The sequence below is a fragment of the Monodon monoceros genome, unplaced genomic scaffold (assembly GCF_005190385.1).
Source record: "Monodon monoceros isolate NGI ecotype Baffin Bay Population unplaced genomic scaffold, NGI_Narwhal_1 Super_Scaffold_2, whole genome shotgun sequence".
NCBI classification, from domain to species: domain Eukaryota; kingdom Metazoa; phylum Chordata; class Mammalia; order Artiodactyla; family Monodontidae; genus Monodon; species Monodon monoceros.
Genome location: NW_021703776.1, coordinates 70506735 through 70534691, shown reverse-complemented (window position 1 = coordinate 70534691; position 27957 = coordinate 70506735). Strand labels below are relative to the sequence as shown.

Here is a 27957-nt window from a genome sequence, read left to right as displayed (position 1 = left end):
ATCTTCCCGGACCAGGGCTCGAACCCATGTCGCTTGCATTGGCAGGTGGATTCTTAACTACTGCACCACCAGGGAAGCCCAATCACTATCTCTTAAGACCAATAAATTATGAAATCCTACAGGTTCTGCTGATTACTTTACCAATAACAACGATAAAAATAAATATCTCCTCTAAGTGTTTCTATACACTGAATATTTTTTATTTTTATCTCATAGTTGAAAATGCTCTGTTGATTTGGCGACGTATCTAATCCTTTAATCAAAATCTATATGCAATCTGATTTAAAATAATAAGACCAAATTAGGAACTGAAACGTTTAACCTTCAAAACTCCACTGAGCGTGATGACTGTGTGAGATAAGTTTGATTTATGAGCTTCCTTCCTAGAGATGTCACAGATTCTTGCTTGGGAGGTTCTGGGACAGTTTCTTCTCTAACTAGTCAGCTTCTAGAGTGTTTCTGAACAACAACCATTCCTACCAACGAAGAACCTTCACTGTTAGCTGACTTACAACTTTCATTGCCTTTAAAAGTCAGGAAAACAACATGTGAATGTTCACATCTTATTAAATGACTCCCCAGATGTAAGGCTTTTAATCTCTTTAGAAGGAGGCTGACTTCATTGCCATGAAGAATTTTTATTCAGGTGAAGGCATGACCTGCATAAAAATTTCCCTTTGCCCTTTTGGCTACCCAATAAATATCCTAAGGATGGGAGTAAGGATAAATTAAGCAAATCAAATCTAGAATGACTGAAAAGACTTGCTGCCGTAAATAATTAGAAAAAGAGACACATGGGGGGACCAACAAGTGAAGCTATGAAGGTCAGACAGAAGAAACACCTTGGATTTCATAGAAAACACTCTTAAACGGGAGTCTGATTTCTCAGTATGTGTTCTGGCTAAAGTCATGAGGCATCCATTCATTTGTCTTTTTTTTTTTTTTTAACATCTTTATTGGAGCATAATTGCTTTACAGTGTTGTGTTAGTTTCTGCTGTATAACAAAGTGAATCAGCTATATGTATACATATATCCCCATATCCCCTCCCTCTTGAGTTTCCTCCCACCCTCCCTATACCACCCCTCAGTTATTCTAGAAAAATATTTCCTTCACTTACCAAGTACCAGGTACTGTCTATATAAAATAAATAAGACCCTTGAGGCACACACAAACTCATGAGTGATAAGGACAGATAAAAAGATAATGAGACCTGGGAAGGTTGGTGATAAGAGAGGGGCACAGGGGATTACGTAGGCAGAGGAGCAGCATCTAACCTAGTTTATGGATGAGGGGAAAGGGGTCTGAAAGATTGCTGGTGGAATTACTGAAAGGTGAGTGAAATTAACCAGGTAGGAGAAGAACAGAGGAAAAGACTGCTTAAGTGTATTAGGGAAAGGTGGAGAGAGGAGAAGCAATATGTAAACATTTCCATGTTGCTGGGATGTGATGTTAGTGGCCAGTGAAAACTGTACCCTGAAAGCGTTGGAAAGCCAAGGATTAGCATTTTAACAAGGAAGTAAGACCTTCAGTCTTTTAGAAAATACTCTGGCTGCTGTGGGGAGGATGAGTTGGAAACAGAGACCAGAATCCTGATACAGAATGGAATGAAAAGCATGCATTCCAGAGCCAGCAGAGTACTGAACTGAGTAGCTGGGGGGGCTGAGATGTTAAAGGGGTAGACCAGATGGTCAGGGAGCTAATGGCAGGTTTGAAGGGGGCTTCAGAAAGCCTTGATGATGATAATGTGGAAGGATGATTTTTCTTGCCAAACTCAAGTGGAATGAGTATTCCACTTCATTCACTCACAGGTGCCCTGTGGTTTGAATCACATTCATTTTTTTTCTAGTATCTCCCCCCACATCTTAGAACTGGAGCACTTTCCTTTTAACCCAGGAAGCCACGGTCTGTCCTGAACACACTTCCATCTTGACAGGAAAGGGTCCCCATTTCTCCCCAGAATGAATCCAAATCTCATCCTCAGAGATAATTTCCTCACATCTCCCTTCTCCTCCCCATTGGGGTTCCTTATAAAAGACTTTTTGACCTGGACAATTCTCCTCTCCAAACTCCCCAGTGTCATTGTAATTTCTCATTAAGCATCTCCATTCCTATGAGAGTTGTAGCTGGAGCTACCTAGGTCAGCCTGGCTTCAGGGTTGAAGCTCTCTCTGCACTGCTCTTTTGAGGAAGGTCCAGAACCAGATCTATACTTGAGAGAGCAGCCCCCCAAATCACAAGACTTACTGATATCACTACATTCCTCAACGTGACCCTTGGCCCGGAATTTCTTCGAGTGCCCAGAGGAGTCAAAACAAATTTGTAACATCTGAGATTGAGATACAAGTTACAGAGTGCCAGGTATTGTGCTCAATGCTTTAAATATACTTTTTTCTTTTTTTTACCTTTCTAGTATTTCCATGAGTTACGTACTGTCTGAGGTTTAGAAATGTTACGTAACTTCCCCAGAGTCATGGAGGAGGACTTATAGTGCTTCTCCTTCATCTCCTGTAATTATCCTCTCTATTGAGAAAACATCTAATCCTACGTATGCATTTCTCCTACTATCCCATTCAGATTTTAGTTGTGTTAACCTAGCAATTAGTTAAATCAAATACAATTCAAAAGTTTACTCCCCTTTTCACTCATCTATTTATTCAACCAACTTTCAGGGGACACTTTCTATTTTGTGCTAGGTGTGAGAATTCAGAGATGAATATCAACCCCTGCTATAAAGGAGCTCCCAGTTTTCCCACTGTGAATGAAGATGCCCCCACGAGCATAATGAACTATAACTTCCAAACCCCAGCATTACATGTGGAGACTTCTATACATGGGTTTGATTGGAATTTGGATAATAGCACCTCGGAGTCCCCTTTCTCCACCTTTTCAAGCATCTACCTTCTAATACTTTAATCTCTTCTTTTACCTCTGGCTTAGCCAAAATATCCAGTAATCTGGTTGTACTGATGGCTTAATATTCAGTTAGGGGATGATACCCAAGAGGTTTGACTAAATATTTGACTTAACTGATCATACCTAACCCTTAGGAAAATATCCAAGAGTCCAGAGGAAATTCCAGAAGAATCTAATTTCATTGGTTGTATGCAACCAGTACATGAAATTACTATAAAGAAATTATTATTTCCCTCCTAGGATGTTGAAGCCTCCTCTGTACACATTTATTTTTGAGTAGAAGCCCACCATCAGAGTCCCAGCTATGTTCTTTACAGAGCTATGATATATTGAAGGTTTTCAACAAATGCTACTGTTGTTAAATATTAATGATATGAGCAATAATGACAAACAGTTATGACTATCCATGCTGCCTGAGGAGAAGAAACTATGCTGAATAGCCAAGAAAGTAATTATAAGTGTGTAGTTTACTTTAAATGAATTTATTCATGTTGTCATGTATTTGCTTTGCTTGTGTTTGCACACTGCAGCAGGCTACAGTCCCAAAGTTCAATACTAATAATAAAAAAAAAAATACAATTCAGCCTTTCACTGATCTGCAGAGAAGGTGAGGGAAATGTCTGGGAGAATCAGAGATGGGCAATTAGTACAGAGAAAATAAAAACTGTTCCCAGGCTGGGAAATATACCTGCCAGACAACAACATTTACACAGCTTCACTCCACTTCCATCTGTACAGACACTGCCACGAGGCTCAGAGAATGGCCAGATCCCCAAGTGTTTCAGATTTAGCTATTAGACCTACCACATTGTTGTAAGCACCCCAAATCCTCTTTTCAAATACCTCCACAGAGTACTGACTCTCCTCTTTCAAAGGAGGCATTACGTAGTAGGAAATTAAGAGTGAAGGAAAATGGGAAAATAAATAATTTCCAAAATAAGCTTATATGTTTTTCTGAAATTAATAAGAATTGGCAGACACTGCTAATTACATGTCCATTATCCTCTTATTCCTTCTTTATTCACATAACACTGGTGGGTGGTGGGAGAGAGGAGGGCAGAAGTGCACTCACTTAAAATACTCTACCAGATTTCCTTTCCTCTAGGGATGGCTACACTGACATAGTTATGGCCAGCGACATGTAAGAAAACTTCTATTAGGGATTTCTGGGAGAGTTTTTGCTTTACCAATACAAGCACTGACCCTTTCTTCTCTTTGTTTTTTCTTTCTGCCCGGAATGCAGAGATAAGGCTGAAGATGTAGCAGCCTTCTTGTGACCATGAGGCAACAAACTTGAGAATGAAAGCTGCATGCTAAATCTAGGGGAGCAGAAAGACAGGGCACTGGGTATTTGATGACATCAGGCTTCTTGCTAAGGGAGAAAAATAAATTCCTATTTGGTTAAACTGATGTTATTGAGTTTCTATAACATATAGCTGAATCCCAGATAACACAGAGGATAAAACCAAAATAAAACAGAAACAAAACATCTGTGTGTCCACAGTGAAACTGCCTCCAACAACTCTGTCATGTGTGGTTCAAATAACCTTCAGGAATATTTTAACTGTGCTCACTGAAGAATTTTTGGGGGGGGGGGGTGCATGGTCATTATTGTCCTGATCTCTGTCTTCTAATCAGGGTAGAGAAGCCATATGTGGCCACATAAATAGCACAATGTGCTTTAGTTGAGAAACTGAGCCTACATGGAGATCTCGACCTGCTCACACCCAGGAATGGCAGGTCAAATTCTGGGCAGGTGGGTAGAGAGGGCTGAAGAAGCGAGCATCCTTCTTCACACGTGAGGTGCCTGGGGCGCCTTCACTGTCCCTCAGGGAGTAATTAGTCCCTCCCTGGTAGCTGATCAGGAGTGGAGTGAGGGCAACTGCTCTTCTGAGTCCTCTGGCAGAGGACGGGGTAGGGGTGTTGGTTGTTGCTGCAGGTGCCCTTCTGGAAGCACTCAGCTGAAGAACATCCTACAAAAATAATTCCTGACTCCTGTCACCCAAAGCATCCAGGGCTAGGAAACCTGAAAAGAGGTGGACATAAAGCCTCCAATGATGGCATCTGAAATGGATGAGGCCGCTTCCCTGGCGGTGCAGTGGTTAAGAATCCGCCTGCCAATGCAGGGGACACGGGTTTGAGCCCTAGTCCGGGAAGATCCCACATGCCGCGGAGCAACTAAGCCCGTGCGCCACGCCTACTGAGCCTGCGCTCTAGAGCCCACGAGCCACAACTACTGAGCCTGCGGACCACAGCTACTGAAGCCTGCGTGCCTAGAGCCCATGCTCCCCAGCAAGAGAAGCCACCGCAATGAGAAGCCCGTGCACCTCAACAAAGAGTAGCCCCTGCTCGCCGCAACTAGAGAAAGCCCACGCACAGCAACAAAGACCCAACACAGCCAAAAATAAATTGATTAATTAAAAAAAAAAAAAACAGCACGTGGAAAACCTCTCTCTGTAATCCAAAGGTGGTCTCCTTTGATAGGTCAGCTACAGTGGACCAAGGGAGAATGTGGTTCATTTGGTGCAAAGTGTCACTGCAATTTAAACACAACTTCGTGCACATGGTTTCCTCATAGCAGCAAGGTGCAGCACAAGTATTCTAAGGAAAGGCCATGCAAGCTATTGGATGCTGAAGTAATGTTAGGAACACTCAGGCACACAGACTGTCAGAGGGCTTGAATGATGCTACAGATTGTAGCGCTGTTGAGTCCCAGGACTGCACACTTAAATGCCCACAGGGTAGATGCCCACCATGAAGCTGCTAGTCATTTTCTTAAAATATGGTCCTTTTAATCTGTCTTTTCTGTCCAACTTTTATTAGGCTCTTAAGTACACACAAAAATATTTTCCCACTACATGAATAACAGTGCAAGTAAGATGACAAATGGTAACTACTATGTGACCTCCGTAATGGGTGGGGGGCGGGGGCATAAAGGACTAGCGGAGACTGTAGCGAACTGGATGGTTCTCACCCCAACTAAAGGTCACTGGTCCTATACAGCTCTGGTTGATTGCTACCATGTTGGCCCAGTATGGTGAGATATTCAAGTTCTTTCAAGGAAAGCCAGCAATTTTTAAAGAAATCTTCACATTTTAAAAACATATTTTTGGTTAGACAAAGCATGTCTGTGGGTTGGATCCAACACGTGGACTGCCAACTGGAGATTTCATATTTAAAAAATCTAAATATGTTAATAATTACAATGAATGCCTATGACAGAAAAAGTTCATCTTTCCATCTCAATCTTTGTTTCCTCCTTTCCTGATTCCTTGCCCATCTCTAAGGTTCTTATCATTTCTTTTGTCCTTTTTCTCCTCCTCAACTAGGCTTTATTTATCAGTAGGATTGAAGTATTACCTGCCCTCGTATTACTTATATCTAAAAAGGCTCATACAATTAAAAAACAAACAAACAGTTCTGCAAGAACCAAGGAAGGACTCTACAGGCAGAATTTTAGAGGAGAGATTTGGATGGCGTGGCTTAGTACAGCACGTCTCATATCACACAATAGATCTTTAGCAAATCCTGCTGGTGTTTTATCATGTGAGAGTCACACATTCCTGTTTTCATATCCAAACACAGCCACACATATTTATACACACCTGTAATAACTGTGATTGCCCAAAAAAGCAACATAAAAGATAAACTGACACCCCTAAAAGTGGCAGATAAGACTTAGAGAATATCAACTAGCTGACATATTTTATGTTTGTTTCCTGGGTTGGGTTTCAGTTCGGTTTGAATCCGCAGGAAATGTTATGATGGAAAATTCCACAACTGGCCCACAACTTACATTCCAACTTGGATCCAAGAAACAATTTCAGCAAATCAAATAGGAAATCTAATATGAAACTTTTTGGCTATATCTTCACACAAAAATAATAATAATAAAATTTTACGGTAGTGTGTTTCTTTAGAGTTTGCAAAGCACTTTCATATCCATAATCTCATTTGATCCACCAGGCTAGCAGAAGTACATAAAATAGTTTGTGAATATAAACAAGTCCCTTAACACAAAACACGGACAGAGGCATGATTTTTTAAATTACCTTGTAAAAATCTGTCAGAAGCAACGCACATTAATTCTAGAAATTAGCCCAGTACCCATGGGAATTAAGTATATGATAAAGGAGGCATACTAAATAAGCAGAGTATGGTAGTTTTAAAGATACGTCCACAAATTCTTTGATGCTCTTCCTTTCAAGAGATGGAGCTTAACTCTCCTGCCCTTGAGTTAGGATTAGACTTAGTCACTTCTAATAAATCGAATATTGCAGAAGTGATCATATGTCATTTCTAAGACTACAAAACGAACAACCTCCATTTGTCTTGGGTGCTCTCTTTCTGTCTTGGATCGCTCACTCTGGGGAAGCCAGATGCCATATCATGAGGACACTCATGTACCCTATGGAGAGGATCACATGACGAGGAACTGGGACCTCCAGACAATAGCCAATGAGAAACTAAAGCCCACGAACAACCTAGGGAATTATCTTGGAAGCAAATCTTTGAGCCTCCAAATGACTGCACTCCTAGCCAATAGCTGAACTATAACTTTAACACCAACCCTAAGTCAGAGCCACCCAGAAAAGTCACTCTCATATTCCTGACCATCAGAAACTACATATCACAATAAATGTTGATGTTTCAATCTGATAAGATTTGGGCATATTGTTACATAACAACAGATAATATGGAGTAATAACTGATGGGAACTCATCTGGAAAAGATAAACTTGTACACATACTTTATACTGTTGAGCAGGATAAATTCTAAATGGATCAAAGATTTAAATGTAAAATATGAAATGCTCTAAATTATTACCAAAAAACATGAGCTGATTCCTTTAAACAAATTTTCTCCACCTCACCACTAGTAACATTTCAGGCTGGATAATTCCTTACTGTAGGATTCTTTCCTGTGCGTTATAGGATATATAACAGCATCCCTGGCCTCTACCCTCCAGATACCTGGAAACCCTATCTTCCCATTTGTGACAATCAAAAATGTCTTTAGACACTAGAGTCAGAGGAGGGTAGGGGCTTTCTGATCATGATAACACACACACACAGAATCCTAGGCAAAGTCAGTGGACAAGTGAAAAGCTGCAGGAAAAATAATACTTGCAACTCGTATCACAGGCAAATGACTAACAATCCAAAAGAAAAATAGGCAAGAGATCAGAACAGATAATTCTTAGAAAAAGAAATACAAATGGCCCTTAAACATATGAAGTGATTCTCAGCCTCATTCAGAATAAGAGAAATTCAATCAAAACTAAACTATTTTTTTTTAATGTGTAAATTGGCAAAAAAAACCACACACCCAAGTTTGACCACACACTGTCTGATCATTGCTGAGAAGATGAGAGCCAGACTCTCCTACAGTGCTGGTGGGAGTACTAAATGGTTCAACTCCTAGGGAGTACAATTTAATACTATCTTCCAAAATTACAAATATATTTATCCTTTGATCCAGTCGTTCTGTTTCTAGTTTAGCTTACAGATACGCCTATTCTCACCTTCTATCCTGATGACAGAACTGCGTCTGGCACACGGCTGCCCAGCTTGACGCTGCATTTCCCATCCTCCTTTGCAGCTAGTGGTAGCTATGTCACTAAGTCTTGGCCAGTGGAACATGATGGGATGAGATGTTTGCCACTTTTTGGTCTGGGTCCTCACATGCTGGGCATGTGCTTCCCCATGATCTCTCTTTTCCTTCCTGTGACCTGAAAGATGGATGTGTGTCCATGATCCAATTTCAATCATGCAGACTAAGACCTTGAGAAAAGTAGGAGGAATGAGATGGAAGGAACCTGGTCCCCTGTAATATACTGTTTGTGTCCCCTCAAAATCCATATGTTGAAATCCTAACCTGCAATGTGATGGTAGTATAAGGTAGGACCTTTGAGAGGTGATTAGGTCATAAGGGTGGAAACTTCCTTAATGGGATTAGTACCCATATAAAAGATGCCCCAGGGCTTCCCTGGTGGTGCAGTGGTTGAGAGTCTGCCTGCCAATGCAGGGGACACAGGTTCATGCCCCAGTCCGGGAAGATCCCACATGCCACAGAGCGGCTGGGCCCATGAGCCATGGCCGCTGAGCCTGCGCGTCTGGAGCCTGTGCTCCGCAACGGGAGAGGCCACAACAGTGAGAGGCCCGCGTACCGCAAAAAAAAAAAACAAAGATGCCCCAGAGAGCACTCTTGCCCTCTCTGCCATGTGAGAACACACAAGGCAACAGCTGTCTATAAACCAGGAAGCAGGCTCCCAACAGACACTGAATCTGCCTGTGCCTAATTTTGAACTCAGCCTTCAGACTGTGAGAAGTAACTCTCTGTTTTTCAAGCCACTCTGTCTATGGTAGCTTATTATAGCCACCCAAAGGGACTTAGATACCCATGAATGATCACAAGAAACAAGTCCACCATCACTGGACTCACCATACCCCACACCTCGGGACTATTACCTGAAGGAAATAACCTTAAGCCATTATACATCTGGATCTTTTTCTTAGGGTACCTTAGCCTTTATCCTACTATACACCTGTGCACATATGAAATGACATATGGACAACATTATTCATTTTGGCATTGTTTTGACACTGTAAAAGATTGGAAAGAGCCCAAATTTCCATCAATAGAGGGGTGGTTAAATAAGCTACAGCATATCCACAAGATGAAGTACCATGTAGGTATTTAAGAAATGAAGAAGCCCTTTCTATATTCACATGAGTATATCCCTAGGCCATATTCTTAAGATGAAAAACACACAGTACAAAGCACTGCTCTCCAGTAAGACAATACATCCCTGATGTTGGCTTGGCCATGTGACAGGCTGCAGCGAGTGGAGCAATGTGACGTATGTCATGTCTGAGTTTCCTGAGGCATCATGAATTTCTGCCAGTTCTCTTGTTCCTGCCCTCTACCATAGGAAGAGCATGTCTCAGATAGCAGCTGCTCCTCTGGCCTGGATCCCAGAAAAAGGAGACCTAGGAAGCCTACGTACAGCCAGGAGCAGAGCTGCAGCTGGAGCAGAGCAGCCCATATAAAAGTGACTGAGAGGGCTTCCCTGGTGGCGCAGTGGTTGAGAGTCCGCCTGCCGATGCAGGGGACACGGGTTCGTGCACCGGTCCGGGAAGATCCCACATGCCGCGGAGCGGCTGGGCCTGTGAGTCATGGCCGCTGAGCCTGCGCGTCGGGAGCCTGTGCTCCACAACGGGAGAGGCCACAACGGTGAGAGGCCCGCGTACCGCAAAAAAAAAAAAAAAAAAGTGACTGAGAAAGCAAAGTATGCTTTGAAAAGTGTGCCCCTGAGGTTTAGAGCTTGTTTGTATTCACACAAAATAATCTAGTAAAAATATAAGTTATCCTTTGTGTAAGAAAGAGGATTAAGAAGAGTATCTATCACATTCTGCACAGCAAAGGAAACCATAACAAAAGAATAGACAAGACACAGATTGGGAGAAAATATTTGCAAACAATGCGAGTAACGAGATTAGTCCCCCAAATTTACAGACAGCTCATGTGGCTCCATGTCGAAAAAACAAACAACCCAATCAAAAGATGTGCAGAAGCTCTAAACAGACACTTCTCCATAGAAGACATACAGGTGGCCAAGAGGCACATGAAAAGATGCTCAACATCACTAATTATTAGAGAAATGCAAATCAAAACTACAATAAGATATCACCTCACGCCAGTCAGAATGACCATTATCAAAAAATGTACAAACAATAAATGCTAGAGAGGGTGTGGAGGAAAGGGAACCCTCCTACACTGCTGGTGGGAATGTAAATTGGCACCACCAACATGGAGAACAGTACGGAGGTTCCTTAAAAAACTAAAATTAAAACTGTCATATGATCCAGCAATCCCACTCCTGGGCATATATCTGGAGAAAACCATAATTCTACAGGATACATGCACTCCAATGTTTATTGCTGCACTATTTACATTAGCCAAGACATGGAAGCAACCTAAATGTCCATCAACAGAGGAATGGATAAAGAAGATGTGGTACATATATACAATGGATATTACTCAGCCATTAAAAAGAATGAAATAATGCCATTTGCAGCAACATGGATGGACCTGGAGATTATCATACTAAGTGAATAAGTCAGACAGAGAAAGACAAATATCATATGATATTACTTATATGTGGAATCTTTTAAAAAAGATACAAATGAACTTATTTACCAAGCAGAAACAGACTCACAGACCTAGAGAACGAATTTACAGTTTCCGGCAGGGTGTGGGACGGGGGGAAGGGACAGATTGGGAGGTTGGGATTGACATGTACACACTGCTATATTTAAAATACATAACCAACAAGGACCTACTGTGTAGCACAGGGCACTCTGTTCAATACTCTGTAATAACCTGAATGGGAAAAGAATTTGGAAACAAATAGATACACGTATATGTATAACTAAATCAGTTTGCTGTACAACTGAAACTAATACATCATTAAACAACTATATTTCAATTTAAAAAAAAGAATATATATCACGTTTGCATTTATTTTTGTAAAAAAACACTGGAAGGATAAAAAAGAAACTGACAATTTTCATATCATTGTAATGACACCAGTCAGAGCTGTTATGAACATTTTGTTGTATTTACTTCTAGTCTTTTATTCTGTGAATATTTTTAAATAAAAATGGAATAATATGATGCATAATATTTTGCAAACTTTCTTTCCCACTTAGCGTTATATGAAGGCAACTTCTCAAATGCTTAGTTACCATTTTAATATGTAATTCCCAGTTGACTTATTTTGTTTCGTTCTGATATATTGTAGAAAGTTCTAGCAGAGGTCTCTGCAGAGTCACTGGTGCACACAAGTGATAGGGCCAGTCTTCCGACGTCTACAGTAGGTAATCCCACCTGACTGAGCCTAGCTCTGCTAGGATGGTGTGTGAGCTCTTGCTCACACAGTAGACCAGCCGCAGAGGCCCATGTGTGGCTCCAGCAGTGGGAAAGGCATGAGGGATTCCAGTCACATTTTATACTTGGGTCGTGTCCTTCTTCAAAGTTTTGATAAAGCCACAGACATGTGTATTCTTCCTGAAGAAGTTTTCTTTGTTTCTATAAGATCAGAAATTTTCATCTCAAGCCAAATTGGAAGTCACACACACACACACGCACACGCACGTGCGCATGCGCACACACACACGCGCACACACACACGCGCACACACACACACACACACTAATCTGACCAGAAAACTCAGAAAATGTCTGCTTTCTCAGGGAAGAATATCTTAAGAGGGTATTCTAAGAATAGGAGGAATTTGCTCTTCACATTGAAGTTTTTGCATCATCCAGCAAGGCCTGACATCACACACTAAAGGGCAGGGCTTGTGCTCGCTTCGGCAGCACATATACTAAAGGGCAGGGCTTCTGGCACCCATGCCAGCACAGTGACACCACACTGCCAGGCCTCGGTCCCAACAACATTGTACTGAACTGTATTTGTTCATTTGTTTCATTGCTACAGCACAGGTTGCTTTTCACTTAACATAGTTCACCTTTGCAACTACAGTAGAAAGAGGGACATTCTGAACGTATGCATGTGTATGTTTGAAATAAAATAAACCAAAATCCACATGTAACATTCAATTGCTGGCATGCAGCACCCGTGTACCAATGGAGGGAATTACTGTCAGGGTGCGTTTCTTATTCCTCTAAAGATCTAGGGAATCGTCTCAACTGGCCTGGAGGAGAGGGTTCCCTGCAGACTTTCCAGTGCTTTAGAAGCCCCAAGGCAGAATTTTCAATGCCAGAAGGTGATTTCGAGGGCTATATTAGCCCATAAGCATGCCCATAAGGACTAATGGGAACAATGTAAGATGAAAAAAAATATATTAAAAAAGACAAGGTGAAGATGAAACAGATTCAGACTTCTCTGGCAGGTCTAAATAATTTAAAAGCACAAAGCACAGGCTTCTAGGACGGGTTAAGCACATCCAGCTGTGAATCAGAAGACCTATGTTTTACGAGTTTAACATTTTGGAAAGTAACAAAGGAGGAGGGGTTGAAATCTATTCAAGAATCCAACAAGCAGTATGTTGGATTGTTGCTCTTTACTGACACAGGAGGCTATGATTAGAAGGATGGCTGATAAAGCTAGAAATAGCTACTCAACTAAGCAATGAAGGGAAAGAGTAAAACAGGTCTTTTCCAAAGAGCTCTATGCCCCATTGTAAGAGATGGTGCAGTGAATTCAGCCTAACCCGCATGCCTTAAATGTGTTGTTACAGCAATACATGATGTTCACTATGGGGACACACTAGTTTACCTATGAACGTGAAACTAGTGAGAATTGTCTAAGTGGATTTTGTGGGACTAACATTTCCAGACTTAGCTTTTGTCTTCGTATCTTAAGAGTATTCTAGGAGATATGAAACCTAAGTGGGAATAAAGTTATGGGGTAGGAGTAATAGAAATAGGAGGAGCCGGGTTGCCACCATTGTTGCCATCACTTAAGTGAGGCCAGATGCCCTGGGTTGAGGAAAGGGAGTTAGGAAGCAGTAAAGGCGGAGAAGTATGAACAGCATGAACCCAAGCTGAGAGTCCTGCCTTATATGAGGGTGATGGTGAGGGGAAAGAGGGGCAAGTGGTGGAGGATGAAGGGAAGATGCTAATGACAAGCACCAGGAAGATACACACGTAAGGCTTTCCTGTCCCCATCCAGTAAGTCCAGGACCACTTGTACAGGACTGCAGGCAGTCAAGGTTCCCTTTTGGCACCTTCAGGACTGTACCATGGAAAGGGGGGAAGCTGTGAAATGTGCTCCCAATTTGGACCAAATTCATGATGTCAATCTTTGAATACTCCATGTCTAACATCATCATGTCTGAATGATTCTCTGAACGCCTTGGCCAGCACTGTCAGTTTTATATCAACATATTTTATAGCTGGCAGCCTTAAGTATAGTACTTGGGCAAGTTGGCACTCGTAGTATGGAATTTTTCTGTCAAGCGATTCTGTCCTTGACAACCTTCTAAAGCTTATTTAGGGAGACAATGTTTCCCTGTTGTCCCTGCAAAACTTCTATATTTACAAGTCCAGCACAGCCTCTGGCTAAGAGTAGAACTGACCTCATGATAAAGCCACAGAGGAAAACTTCTCATTTTCCTCCAAGACATGTCTCCTTAAGCTGTTCGGAGTTATTGGCTGGTGTGAGTGTTGTTAATAGTAAACACCCTATTTGAGGAAAAGGGTACAATTTCTTTGCCATATATTTTAATCATCTCAGTGGATATTTTTTTGCCAGGTAATCTAGTGATTTCTCCTTATTTTGTGTGTTCACATCACATTATCGTTTTTTTTTGTTTGTTTGTTTTTGTTTTTTACCAATGGAACCGTATTGGATATATGCATTGCCAATTATACTTTGGGGATAGAAATCTAATGATTGGACAGTTGTATAGAAGCACCACCTTCCGAATTATTGTCAAACCAAGCTGAATTTATTCATGCTCCAACATGGGACAGGAGCTCTAAGTGCTAACAACGCATAGTGTGTGAGATCTGGGCCAAACACCAAAGGAACTCATGGGTTCCTTGCCTCCTAGTCCTGAAACCAACCAAGTTGTGTTACAAAAGTACTCTTGGTGTAGAGACAGCTGGTATTGATGTTACAGACAGTTTCAATGTGCTCATTTTAAAATAAGGTTTGTACACTGAGGTGTTACAGGTACCACCTATTGCCAAGTACATGCATTTTTCTCAGGCTTTATTCATTCAATCAATTGCAAATTACTGCTGTAAATATTTCTGATGGGAGGGGCGTTCCTCTAGTCATTTTACCTTGGACTGGCCCAGGGGTCACTTGTTCTCTGGTAGCTCCTCTCTATCACTTGTCGTGAGCATCTGCTGCATCATTTCCTCCGGTGACATTTCCTCTTTGCAATTTCCATTCCTTTCACATGAGCAGCTGTCAAGCTTTTGCCCACTTAGCGCCTGCGATCCATGAATCTCGACTACCATTTTTAAACTTTTATTTTCATAGAATTTCATATGTGTGTGTATATATATATACATACACACACATATATATGAAATATATGTATATATATAATTTTTATTGTGGTAAAATATACGTGACATAAAGTTTACCATCTTACCAACTTTTAAGTGTACCGTCCAGCGGCATTAAGTAAGTCTAGTGTTGTGTGACTACCACCACTCTTCCCATTTTCCAATTCCAGAACTTTTTCATCCTCCCAGACAGAAACTCCATACCCATTAACCAGTAACTCCTCTTCCCCACGTCCCTCCCTGCAGCACCTGGAAGTACTCTACTTTCTGTTCAAACCATATTTTATGTATTTACTCGACAGAAAGAAAGGGGATGTGCCCCTCACTCACAGGTGAATTGGCAGCGAGGACCAGACACCGGCCTGGGAAAGAACACATGACACAGGGTTACTTGACCCAGACCCTGTCTTCCTCCTCGTGTTCCTCTTTCCAGCCCCTCTGCTCAGAAAACTGGGACCCTGGTACTGCCCTGGACCAGGACTAGAATGTTCTACTCAAACTCACATTCCCTCTCCCCTGGGACACTCTCCAAGGCCACTCAAATTCCCATTTCCATCAACAGAAGATAAGGATGAAATAACCCATTCCACAGCGTGGAGAGCTTACTGAGCGAAGCACATGAACCATCCAGGGTGTTTGCGTTTTGAGGAGAACATTTATGAGCACAAAGCAAAGTGCTGCACCCTCAGGACACACACTAGGGCCTGAGAAAGTGTTTGGAGCTGTTCAAATCACGCAAAAACAAATCACTTCCGTGTCGATAGCTTTGGAGTGCTATTTACACGAGCAATACTATAGATGGGGGAGGTTGAGGGGTACATGGAGTGAAAAATCAGAATTCCTGTCATGGGTGGGGTGAGGGAGGGGATCACAGGTATAAACGGAAACTTTTTTGTGTTGACAGCTGTGATATTCACTTACATCTCCTTCCTGCCAAGCAGTCCCGCTTCCCTCCTCCAGTCACACTACATCCTAAAGAGAAAAATGCAGATTTCAAAAATCTCATTAGGTAAAATGTAGAATAATACCTATGTAATGACAGTATTTTTCCTGAAATACTGTAGGATATCACATACATGTATTTTATATGTATAGTAGATGGTTTCCCATAAAGAAAAGCAAAGGACAGGATTTGGGTGCTTCAGAGGTATGGCACACACCAGCTAGAAGACCTGAGCTACTGCAAAGCTTTGACTGTCAAAGACAATAAAACTTTAAAGCCAGGCTTCATGGGAAGGAAAGGGAAAGAGAATTTTCTGCATTCTTTTGGCATAATAAAGACCAGGCCAAAAATTAAATCACAGTATTTTCCATAAATTTAGGGAAGATAATTCTTTTGCCCAGAAAAGCCTCTGGTCATGCTATCCTAAGGGGAGGAAGAAGGAAGGAGAGCCCAAAGCTGGCCCTAGCCTGTCCTGAGTTGAACTGTCCCCTGAGAAAGGGGAGAGAGGGAGAACGCACAGAGGTCAGGGCCAAGATGCTGCTTCCCCCCCGACCCCCGCCCAGGGGCGGGTGAAGGGAGCTTTAGAACAGTGTCAGCAAGAGAAACATCATGTGAGTCACAAATGCCAGCTACCTCTGTGCTTTCAAATTTTCTAGTTGCCACACGAAAAAGCGAAAAGAAACAAGTGAAATTAATGTAAATAATACATTTCATTTAACCCAACCTAGCCAAAATATTATTACTTCAACATATAATCAACATAAAATTACTAACAAGATAGTTGACATTTTTTTTTATATTGTCATTGAAATCTGATGTGTATCCTTCATATGCAGGACATCTCAATTCATATCGGCCGTGTTTCAACTATTCAGTGGGTGCAGGTGGCCCGTGACTGTCATGTTGGATGGCACAGCTTAGAAGATCGTAAGATACACATGCAAAGTACCAATCCTCAGTTTGTTTCCATGACCTAAATGACACAGCATTGGGAGTGGGAAGCTGGCCAAGGGAGGAGAAGAAAACGAGTTCTAGGCAATGCTACAGCCTCTCCTGCCATCTCCACCAAGGCTTGCCAGTAGCTTCTAGAGGATCCTGAAGTTGCCCTGCCCAGGGACCAGATATAGACTTACTGGTATTAGAAGTAGACTCAAAGAGTTTGGGCCTGGAACAAGAGGGTATTAAGGGTTGTGCTTCCAAGATCAGGACAAATGTTTAAGGTCACAGGCGGACAAGAGCAGTCCCACTTCAGCAAGAAAGACCACAGAGGATCCAGAAGCTAAGCCCCACCATGGCTCTGCATTCATTCATTTATTCAGCAAATATGGATTCAGGGTCTGCTCTGTAAAAGCCATTGATCCTGGTATTGGGCAGACAGTTGAAAAAAAGAAGCTAAAAATCTGTTCCCTTATGGAAATTACATTCTAGTTGGGGAAGAAAAAACTGAAAAGAAAAAATAAGCAAAATATATAGCATGTTAGATAATGATAAGAACTATGGGAAAAGATAAAAAATAAAGCAGGATGGGGAAAGGGGAGTGGGGAAGTAAATACGTAGTTTTAAGTTAAGATGTCAGGAAGTAGCTGGACAAGAGAATGAGAAATCTTAGAGACTGAACGTTTTTCTTATTTTTTTTTTTTTTCTTTTCTTGCTACCCATGGTGGAGGCGAGGTAGAGAGCTGAGGTCTCAAAACAGGGATCAGAACAGTTAGGAGAAATAAATTGCCTTATATTTGGTATATCTGTATACAGTGTGATTAAATTGGCTTCTTAAATTCATATGTATTTATGTGGAAAAGACTGATAGCATATATTACAAACTATTAACTGTGCTTCTCTTTGGGGATTATAGTGAACTTATTTTCATTGTACTTTTCCCCATTTTCCTGATTTTCTACAATCAGCACAGCCTACTTTAATCAGGAGAGGTAAAAAAAAGCCCTCAAAAACATTGTTTATGAAGAAAAGGAACAAAAATAAAGCCAGCTTCTTTTGCCGTCTAATAATACTGGTATAATTGAGGTATTTAACCATAGTGTGAACTTCTGAGTTCCGTGTATTAAGTTCCGTTTCTGTGTTCTCTCAGTAACAGACACTGTAGCTCTCCTTTCTTTAGATTTTTAGCCAGTTTTGTTTTTAGTCCACATGTCTACATTTGTTGAACTTGAATCTTCCCATTGTGTTTTTCTGATATTCAGCATCTAGCATCTTATTACGCTGACAGCATCTTTTGAGAAATGCTGGCAGGTGTGGGTTGTGATGCTCACTCACCGCCCCATGCACCATAGATCATCAGTTGTGACACCTATCCCAGTCTGCTCCACCACCAGACTTGGTGTGCTTTCTTCTGGAAACTCCTTGTGTGGATAAAATCCCCAAAGACATTCTGAGAAACTGCCATCTGGAATGTTGAATGTTGTCAGCATGCCGCTTTATACTGATTTATCTGCAAGTTCCATCACTGGCACCAAACAGATCCCACTGAGAGCCAGCCCAGGGAGTTCTTTTAACTCTTTGAGAGAGAAGAGGTATGCAAACTGAAATAACCAGAAAGGCCATTTCTTTAAAGTGATACCACTTGATGTTAAGAGAACATCTTGATCTCCATTAAACCTCTGAGAACAACACAAATATTCTGATGAAGGCATAAGCTTGGACTGACATCCTATTAACCTGTTGATCTTTACATTAACCTTGTACACATGATTTTCAAAGGCTCATTTCATTATCCATGTTGAAAATATGGAAGATGTATATAGCTACAGAGTGTAGCCAATATTTTAATAAGAACTTTAATATTATAAGATACTGATAATCTACACTTTCAAAAACAACAATGAATATTTTGCAAAAGTGTTTGTCTTTTTTTAAAGTTTCTTTTAATGAGAACACTAATGTAAGACCAAGAATAACATATTTTGAAAAACTGAGAAATACAATGTGAGTGGCTCAGGGGGGTTTAAAACCCTGAAGTGTTTCACTATCCTTTTTGCCTTTCAGGGCTTTATACCAAGGGAGATCAGACACAGGAAACATTTGTCAAATGGGAAACAAATTACCACTTTAATAAACAAGGACAGAATGCAAGGCTCTGAAAATTTATCCTAAGATTCAATTAGGAGACCTAATTGGAGCTTCCTAGTTTGTTTTTCTATTCCTAAGCTACATTTGCCAGAAAACTTTCAGCAGATTGTGAGTCCACTTACCACGAGACAGAACAGGTAGGCAGTAAAAAATTAAGTGTTAAGTGTATAGAAACTTTGAATAACACAATTAACAAACTAAGCAGTACACTGATATAATGGGTGTATATAGGACACTGCATTCAACAATGACAGAACAACCTTTTCAAGTGTAAATACAGCATGTGACAAAATTTACAATATACTTTATAATTAAAACTTTTCTAAAATTTTCAGATTGATTTAAAACACTCAGAGTATCTTCTCTGAACACAGTGGACTTACACCAGAAACTTACAACAGAAATATAACTAGAAAAATCTCCAATTATAGAAAATTAAGCTTTTCACAAAACTGAATATCCATTCATGATTAAAAACAAAACTAAACTTTAAAATCTTTAAAATCTGGAAATAGGAAGAAATTTTCTTCAACTGATTAAACAGTATGTTTAAAAACACCTATTGCAAGCATCCTAAGTTATTATTTAAAGCTTTCCTTCTGAGGTTGGGAATGAGATAAGAATATCTATTGTCAATACTGTCCCAGCATTCCTAGTCAATTCATAAATAAAAACACGTTTCCCAAGAACTGAAACCATTAATATACAAAAACAAATTCTATTTCTATATGCCAGGATAACAGACACATTATAATTTTAAAACAATACCATTTATTTCTGGGCTTTCTATCCTGTTCCACTGATCTGTATTTCTATTTTTGTGCCAGTACCATACTGTTTTGATTACTGTAACTTTGTAGTATAGTCTGAAGCCTGGGAGCCTGATTCCTCCAGCTCTATTTTAATTTCACAAGTTTGCTTAAGAATGACACTAGAACATTCTCTAACACCATACACAAAAATAAACGCAAAATGGATTAAAGGCCTAAATGTGAGCTTCCCTGGTGGTGCAGTGGTTGAGAGTCCGCCTGCCGATGCAGGGGACACGGGTTCATGCCCCGGTCCAGGAAGATTTTGGATGGAAGGACATTCCATCCAAAAACAATAGAATGCACTACTCAAGTGCTCATGGAACATTCCCCAGGATAGATCATATCCTGGGTCACAAAGCAAGCCTTGGTAAACTTAAGAAAACTGAAATCATATCAAGTATCTTTTCTGACCACAATGCTATGAGACTAGATATCAATTACAGGAAAAAATCCGTAAGAAGTACATACACATGGAGACTAAACAATACACTACTAAATAACTAAGAGATCACTGAAGAAATCAAAGAGGAAATCAAAAAATACCTAGAAAAAATGACAATGAAAAAAAGATGACCCAGGCTCCCCTGGTGGCGCAGTGGTTGAGAGCCCGCCTGCCGATGCAGGGGACATGGGTTCGTGCCCCAGTCTGGGAAGATCCCACATGCCGTGGAGTGGCTAGGCCTGTGACCCATGGCTGCTGAGCCTGTACGTCCGACGCCTGTGCTCCACAATGGGAGAGGCCACAACAGTGACAGGCCCGCGTATGGGAAAAAAACAAAACAAAAAAAAACGATGACCCAAAACCTATGGATGCAGCAAAAGCAGTTCTAAGAGGGAAGTTTATAGCAATACAATCGTACCTCAAGAAACAAGAAACATTTCAAATAACTAACCTAACCTTACACCTAAAGCAATTAGAAAAAGAAGAACAAAAACCCCCAAAGTTAGCAGAAGGAAAGAAATCATAAAGATCAGATGAGAAATAAATGAAAAACAAACGAAGGAAATGATAGCAAAGATCTAAAACTAAAAGCTGGTTCTTTGAGAAGATAAAAGAAATTGATAAACCACTAGCCAGACTCAAGAAAAAAAGGGAGAAGACTCAAATCAACAGAATTAGAAATGAAAAAGGACACTGCAGAAATACAAAGGATTGTGAGAAATTACTACAAGCAACTATATACCAATAAAATGGACAACCTGGAAGAAATGGACAAATTCTTAGAAAAGCACAACCTTCCAAGCCTGAACCAGAAGAAATAGAAAACATAAACAGACCAGTCACAAGCACTGAAATTGAAACTGTGATTTAAAATCTTCCAACAAACAAAAGCCCAGGACCAGATGGCTTCACAGGTGGATTCTATCAAACATTTAGAGAAGAGCTAACACCTATCCTTCTCAAACTCTTACAAAATATAGCAGAGGGTGGAATGCTCCCAAACTCATTTTATGAGGCCATCATCACCCTGATACCAAAACCAGACAAAGACGTCACAAAAAAAGAAAACTACAAACCAATATCACTGATGAACATAGATGCGAAAATCCTCAACAAAATACTAGCAAACATAATCCAACAGCACGTTAAAAGGGTAATACACCATGACCAAGTGGGGTTTACCCGAGGAATGCAAGGATTCCTCAACATATGCAAGTGAATCAATGTGATAAACCATATTAACAAACTGAAGGAGAAAAACCATATGATCATTTCAATAGATGCAGAAAAGGCTGTTGACAAAATTCAACACCCATTTATGGTAAAAAGCCTCCAGAAAGTAGGCATAGAGAGAACTTACCTCAAAATAATAAAGGCCAAATATGACAAACCCACAGGCAATACCACTCTAAATGGTGAAAAACTGAAACCATTTCCACTAAGATCAGGAACAAGAAAAGGTTGCCCACTCTCACCACTATTGTTCAACATAGTTTTGGAAGATTTAGCCATAGCAATCAGAGAAGAAAAAGAAATAAAAGGAATCCAAATCAGAAAAGAAGTAAAGTGGTCACTGTTTGCAGATAACATGATACTATACATAGAGAATTCCAAAGATGCTATCAGAAAACTACTAGAGCTAATCAATGAATTTGGTAAAGTAGCAGGATACAAAATTAATGCACAGATATCTCTTGCATTCCTATACGCTAATGACAAAAAATCTGCAAGAGAAATTAAGGAAACACTCCCATTTACCACTGCAACAAAAAGAATAAAATACCTAGGATTAAACCTACCTAAGGAGACAAAAGACCTGTATGCAGAAAACTATAAGACACTGATGAAAGAAATTAAAGATGATACAAACAGATGGAGAGATATACCATGTTCTTGGATTGGAAGAATCAACATTGTGAAAATGACTATACTACCCAAAGCAAGCTACAGATTCAATGCAATCCCTATCAAACTACCATTGGCATTTTTCACAGAACTAGAACAAAAAATTTCACAATTTGTATGGAAACACAAAAGACCCCGAATAACCAAAGCAAACTTGAGAAAGAAAAATGGAGCTGGAGGAATCAGGCTCCTGGACTTCAGACTATACTACAATGCTACAGTAATCAAGACAGTATGTTACTGGCACAAAAACAGAAATATAGATCAATGGAACAGGATAGAAAGCCCAGAGATAAACCCACACACATATGGTCACCTTAGCTTTGATAAAGGAGGCAAGAATATAAAATGGAGAAAAGACAGCCTCTCAATAATGGTACTAGGAAAACTGGACAGGTACATGGAAAAGAATGAAATTAGAACACTGCCTAACACCACACACACACACACAAAAAAAACTCAAAATGGATTAAAGACCTAAATATAAGGCCAGACACTATCAAACTCTTAGAGGAAAACATATGCAGAACACTTTTTGACATAAATCACAGCTGTATCTTTTTGGATCCACCACCTAGAGTAATGAAAATAAAAACAAAAATAAACAAATGGGACCTAATTAAACTCAAAAGCTTTTGCACAGCAAAGGAAACAATAAACAAAAGTAAAAAGTCCACAAAATGGGAGAAAATACTGTGAATAAATGATGCGACCCACATGGGATTAATCTCCAAAATATACAAACAGCTCATGCAGCTCAATATTAAAAAAAAAAAACCCAACCCAATCAAAAAATGGGCAGAAGATCTAAACAGACTTCTCCAAAGAAGATATAAATATGGCCAAAAAGCACATGAAAAGGTGTTCAACATCGCTAATTATTAGAGAAATGCAAATCAAAACCACAATGAGGTATCACCTAACACCTTTCAGAATGGCCATCATCAAAAAGTCTACAAACAATAAATGCTTGAGAGGGTGTGGAGAAAAGGGAATCCTCCTACACTGCTGGTGGGCATGTAAATTTGTACAACCATTATGGAGAAAGGTAGGGAGGTTCCCTAAAAAACTAAAAATAAAACTTTCATATCATCCAGCAATCCCACTCCTGGGCATATATCCAGAGAAAATCATAATTCGAAAAGATACATGCACCGCAAAGTTCATAGGAGCATATTTACAATAGCCAAGACATGCAAGCATACGTCCATTGACAGAGGAATCGATAAAGAAGATGTGGTACATGTATACAATGGAAGGTTACTCAGCCATAAAAAAGAATGAAATAATGCCATTTGCAGCAACATGGATCCAACTACAGATTATCATACTAAGTGAAGTAAGTCAGACAGAGAAAGACAAATATCATATGATATCACTTATATGTAAAATCTTAAAAAATGATACAAATAAACTTATTTACAAAACAGAGACAGACTCACAGGCTTTGAAAACAAATTTATGGTTACCAAAGGGGAAAGGTGTTGGGGGGAGGGATAAATTAGGAGTTTGGGATTAACATATATTTACTACTATATATAAAACAGATAATCAATAAGGACCTACTGTATAGCACAGGGAAGTCTACTCAATATTCTATAATAACCTATATGGAAAAAGAATCAGAAAAAGAATGGATACATGTATGTGTATAACTGAATCACTGTGCTGTACACCTGAAAGTAACACAACATTGTAAATCAACTATACTCCAATATAAAATAAAAAAGTAAAAAGTAAAATAATGCCATTTTAAACAGTAACAAAAAAACCCACCAAATTTCCAGGAATATGTCTAAGAAGAATCAAAACATCTACAAAGACAACCACAGAACATTACTGAATAAAATTAAAGGAGATCTAATTAATGGAATTGTATGAATTTTCATGTTAGAAGACTTATTATAAAAATTTTAATTTCTCCCATGCTGAAATATAGATTCAACTTAGTCCTAATAGAAAAAGTCCTAGCAACATTTTGTGTGTGTCAATGAGGTGATTTTTAAATTTATATGGGAATGAGTGGGACTAGGACAACCAACACAATTATGAACAAAAAATAATAAAGTTAGAGACCTTGTAATACCAAAAATCAAGACTTATGTCGCTGCAATAGGGGAGCAGTATGAAAAAGGCAGAAGCTTAGACAAATTTACCACGGAACAGAATGCAGACTCTAACAGTGTATCTGTCCAAATTTAGTCACTGATTCATATGCTGCAGTGAGAGAAAGAATGGTCTTTTTAAATAAGTGGTACTGGGTCACTGGATATCCATATGGAAAAGAAACAAATCTGGATTCCTCCCTAGCTCACATCATGGTCAAGAATAAATTACAGACAAAACTACACATTTTTAGGCTCTGAATGTAAAAGGTAAGACAATGCAATTTCTCGAAGACGATATAAGAGTTTATCTTTCTGAACTTGGAGAGGCAGAGATTTCTTAAAGTGCACACAAAAAAATCACTAACTATAAAGCAAAAAAACTGATAAGCTAGACAATATTAAAATTCACATTTTCTAGTTATTGAAAGGAAAAAAATGCAAGCCATAAAGTGAAAGAAGTTACATGTGATAACAATGTTCAATGAAAGACAATATAGTTTTCAAATAGCAATAATTGTGCCTTGGATAAACCTCACGGGCTACGATACTGCCATTGGGCAAAACTTGAAAGAAAGTATAAAGAACAAATGGAACAGGACAGAAGGCCCAGAGATAAACCCACACACATATGGTCACCTAATCTATGACAAAGGAGGCAAGGATATACAATGGAGAAAAGACAGTCTCTTCAGTAAGTGGTGCTGGGAAACCTGGACAGCTATATTTAAAAGAATGAAATTAGAACACTCCCTAACACCATACACAAAAATAAACTCAAAATGGATTAAAGACCTAAATGTAAGACCGGACACTGTAAAACTCTTAGGGGAAAACATAGGAAGAACACTCTGACAAAAATCACAGCAAGATCTTTTTTGACCCACCTCCTAGAGTAATGAAAATAAAAACAAAAATAAACAAATGGGACCTAATGAAACTTCAAAGCTTTTGCATAGCAAAGAAAACCATAAATAAGCTGAAAAGACAACCCTCAGAATGGGACAAAATGTTGTGAACAAATCATGCAACCCACAAGGGATTAATCTCCAAAATATACAAGCAGCTCATGCAGCTCAATATCAAAAACAAAACAACCCAATCCAAAAACGGGCAGAAGACCTGAATAGACATTTCTCCAAAGAAGACATAGAGGTGGCCAAGAAACACATGAAAAGATGCTCAATGTCACTAATTATTAGAGAAATGCAAATCAAAACTACAATGAGGTATCACCTCACACCGGTCAGAATGGCCATCATCAAAAAATCTATAAACAATAAATGCTGGAGAGGGTGTGGAAAAAAGGGAACCCTCTTGCACTGTTGGTGGGAATGTAAATTGATACAGCCACTATGGAGAACAGTATGGAGGTTCCTTAAAAAACTAAAAATAGAACTATCATACGACCCAGCAATCCCACTACTGGGCATATACCCTGAGAAAACCATAATTCAAAAAGAGTCATGTACCACAATGTTCACTGCAGCACTATTTACAATAGCCAGGACATGGAAGCAACCTAAGTGTCCATCGACATGAATGGATAAAGAAGATGTGGCACATATATTCAATGAAATATTATTCAGCCACAAAAAGAAACAAAATTGAGTTATTTGTAGTGAGGTGGGTGGACCTAGAGACTGTCATACAGAGTGAAGTAAGTCACAAAGAGAAAAACAAATACCGGATGCTAACACATATATATGGAATCTAAGAAAAAATTTTTAAAAAATGGTTCTGAAGAACCTAGGGGCAGGCCAGGAATAAAGACACAGATGTAGAGAATGGACTTGAGGACAAAGGGAGGGGGAAGGGTAAGCTGGGACAGAGTGAGAGAGTGGCATGGGTATATATACACTACCAGATGTAAAATAGATAGCTAGTGGGAAGCAGCCGCATAGCACAGGGAGATCAGCTCAGTGCTTTCTGACCACCTAGAGGGGTGGGATAGGGAGGGTGGGACGGAGAGGCAAGAGGGAGGGGATATGGGGATACATGTATATTTATAGCTGATTCAGTTTGTTATACAGCAGAAACTAACACAACATTGTAAAGCAATTATACTCCAATAAAGATGTTAAAAGAAAAAAATATATCAGTAACCAAAACACAAACTGATAACAATGCATTATGGGGGTGTACTAACTGGAATTTATTTACCTGGTTCCTCTTAATGGCTATGTTTTTGTAATGCTCTGTTTTTATATGAAGTAATGCTGACATCAATATTCTTATTACACATGTAATTTGCACAAATGTTCCCCACACACCCATTTGTTATTTGACTTTGCTTGTGGAATATGTAAAGATCAATTTGTGGTCAAGTTTACCATTCATTTCTTTGATGGTTTCTGGACTTTTTAAAGAAATGCTTCACAAGGACTCCACTCTGAAATCAAATAAAAATTTTTCATACATGTTTTTACCGAGTAAAAACCAAACCAAAATAAGAATAATGCCTTTAACAGTCAATGGCTTTTTAGATTTTATTAAATATGATGTATATGACAGCAACAAAGTGATCTTCGTAATGTTTTGTATGTTTAATAATAACTTAGCTTTCATATATTTTCAGTAGTAGCTCATGCACTTAAGAGTTTATCTCCTATCATAAAACATTGTCTACTTCATATGTCTTCAGGCACGTGGATCACTGGAGTCAAAGAGTTGCTGCTGAATAAACAGTCACAAAATTCTGAAGCAGTTTCGTTCCATCTTGGTGGTATTCGACTTTAAATAATTCTATTTTTCTATGTGATCTGGCTTTTCTGTAAGGTGCATTTTTAACTTTGAGATTCAAAAAAATTTTACAAATACCATATTCTTTTTACTTCTATAGGAAGTCAGTTTCTCTCTTTTACATGGCAACCAGATCAGTACCTCTCCCATCATGAAGTAAAAAAGAGAAAATCCATAAGCTCACAACAATCATTTTTAAAAGACCACGTTAAGATAAAATTAAGCACGGTGATTCTCATGCACAACTCCCTTAACTTTACAATAGGTGTAGACTCACAAGACTCCTTTAAGCCTCCTGGCTTTCCCTATTCTTCATCTGAAGAAAGAAGTCTGAAGATTCACAAGTGACTTAGAGCAAGTAGGAAGCCCAAGAATCCTACATGGCACCACCTCCCTGCAGGGAGAGGTGATCAGGTGAGGAACTGTGAATTCTCCTCATTTAAGAAAACTTTTCCTCCTATGGTTCCAGACTTAGTGGTTTCAAAACTGCTCAATTAATAAGCCAGCTCCAGTCCACTTTTTTTTTTTTTTTCTTATTTATGCTCTTACCGTGTCTTGAAATGCTCTTGCTTCTTCACTGTTTTGTTGTTTGTGCAAATCCATCCTTCCTCCTAGGTCCAGTTTAAGTCACATATCTGCTCTGCCATCTTTAACTCCTTGGCCTCCTGGATGCAAGATGCCTGAAGTGGAGATCATATGCTGAGGTCAATATCCAGAGGGAGTAAAAGCAGTAAAGGAACTTTCTCTTGAGGAAATCCTTTCCCCAAAACACCAGAACCACCCCCACCCCACTCCATCCTCAAGCCAACTTGGACTTGTACTTCTTCAACCCAAGTTGTTTTGTATTCCCAGGCCTCAGTGAACCAAAGGAACAAGGCAGGCTCAAGGGGCTAGGGATCCTTCATACCTCCCCTAAAAAGCATGGCCACAAGGAGTATGGATACTTGAACAAACGAGAGT

The 27957-nt window shown here is 39.7% G+C and overlaps 1 pseudogene; it reads right to left on the bottom strand.

Moving 5' to 3' along the window:
• Positions 1-24671: 24671 nt before the first annotated feature.
• LOC114902153 lies at positions 24672-24823 on the bottom strand (annotated as a pseudogene).
• Positions 24824-27957: the final 3134 nt, after the last annotated feature.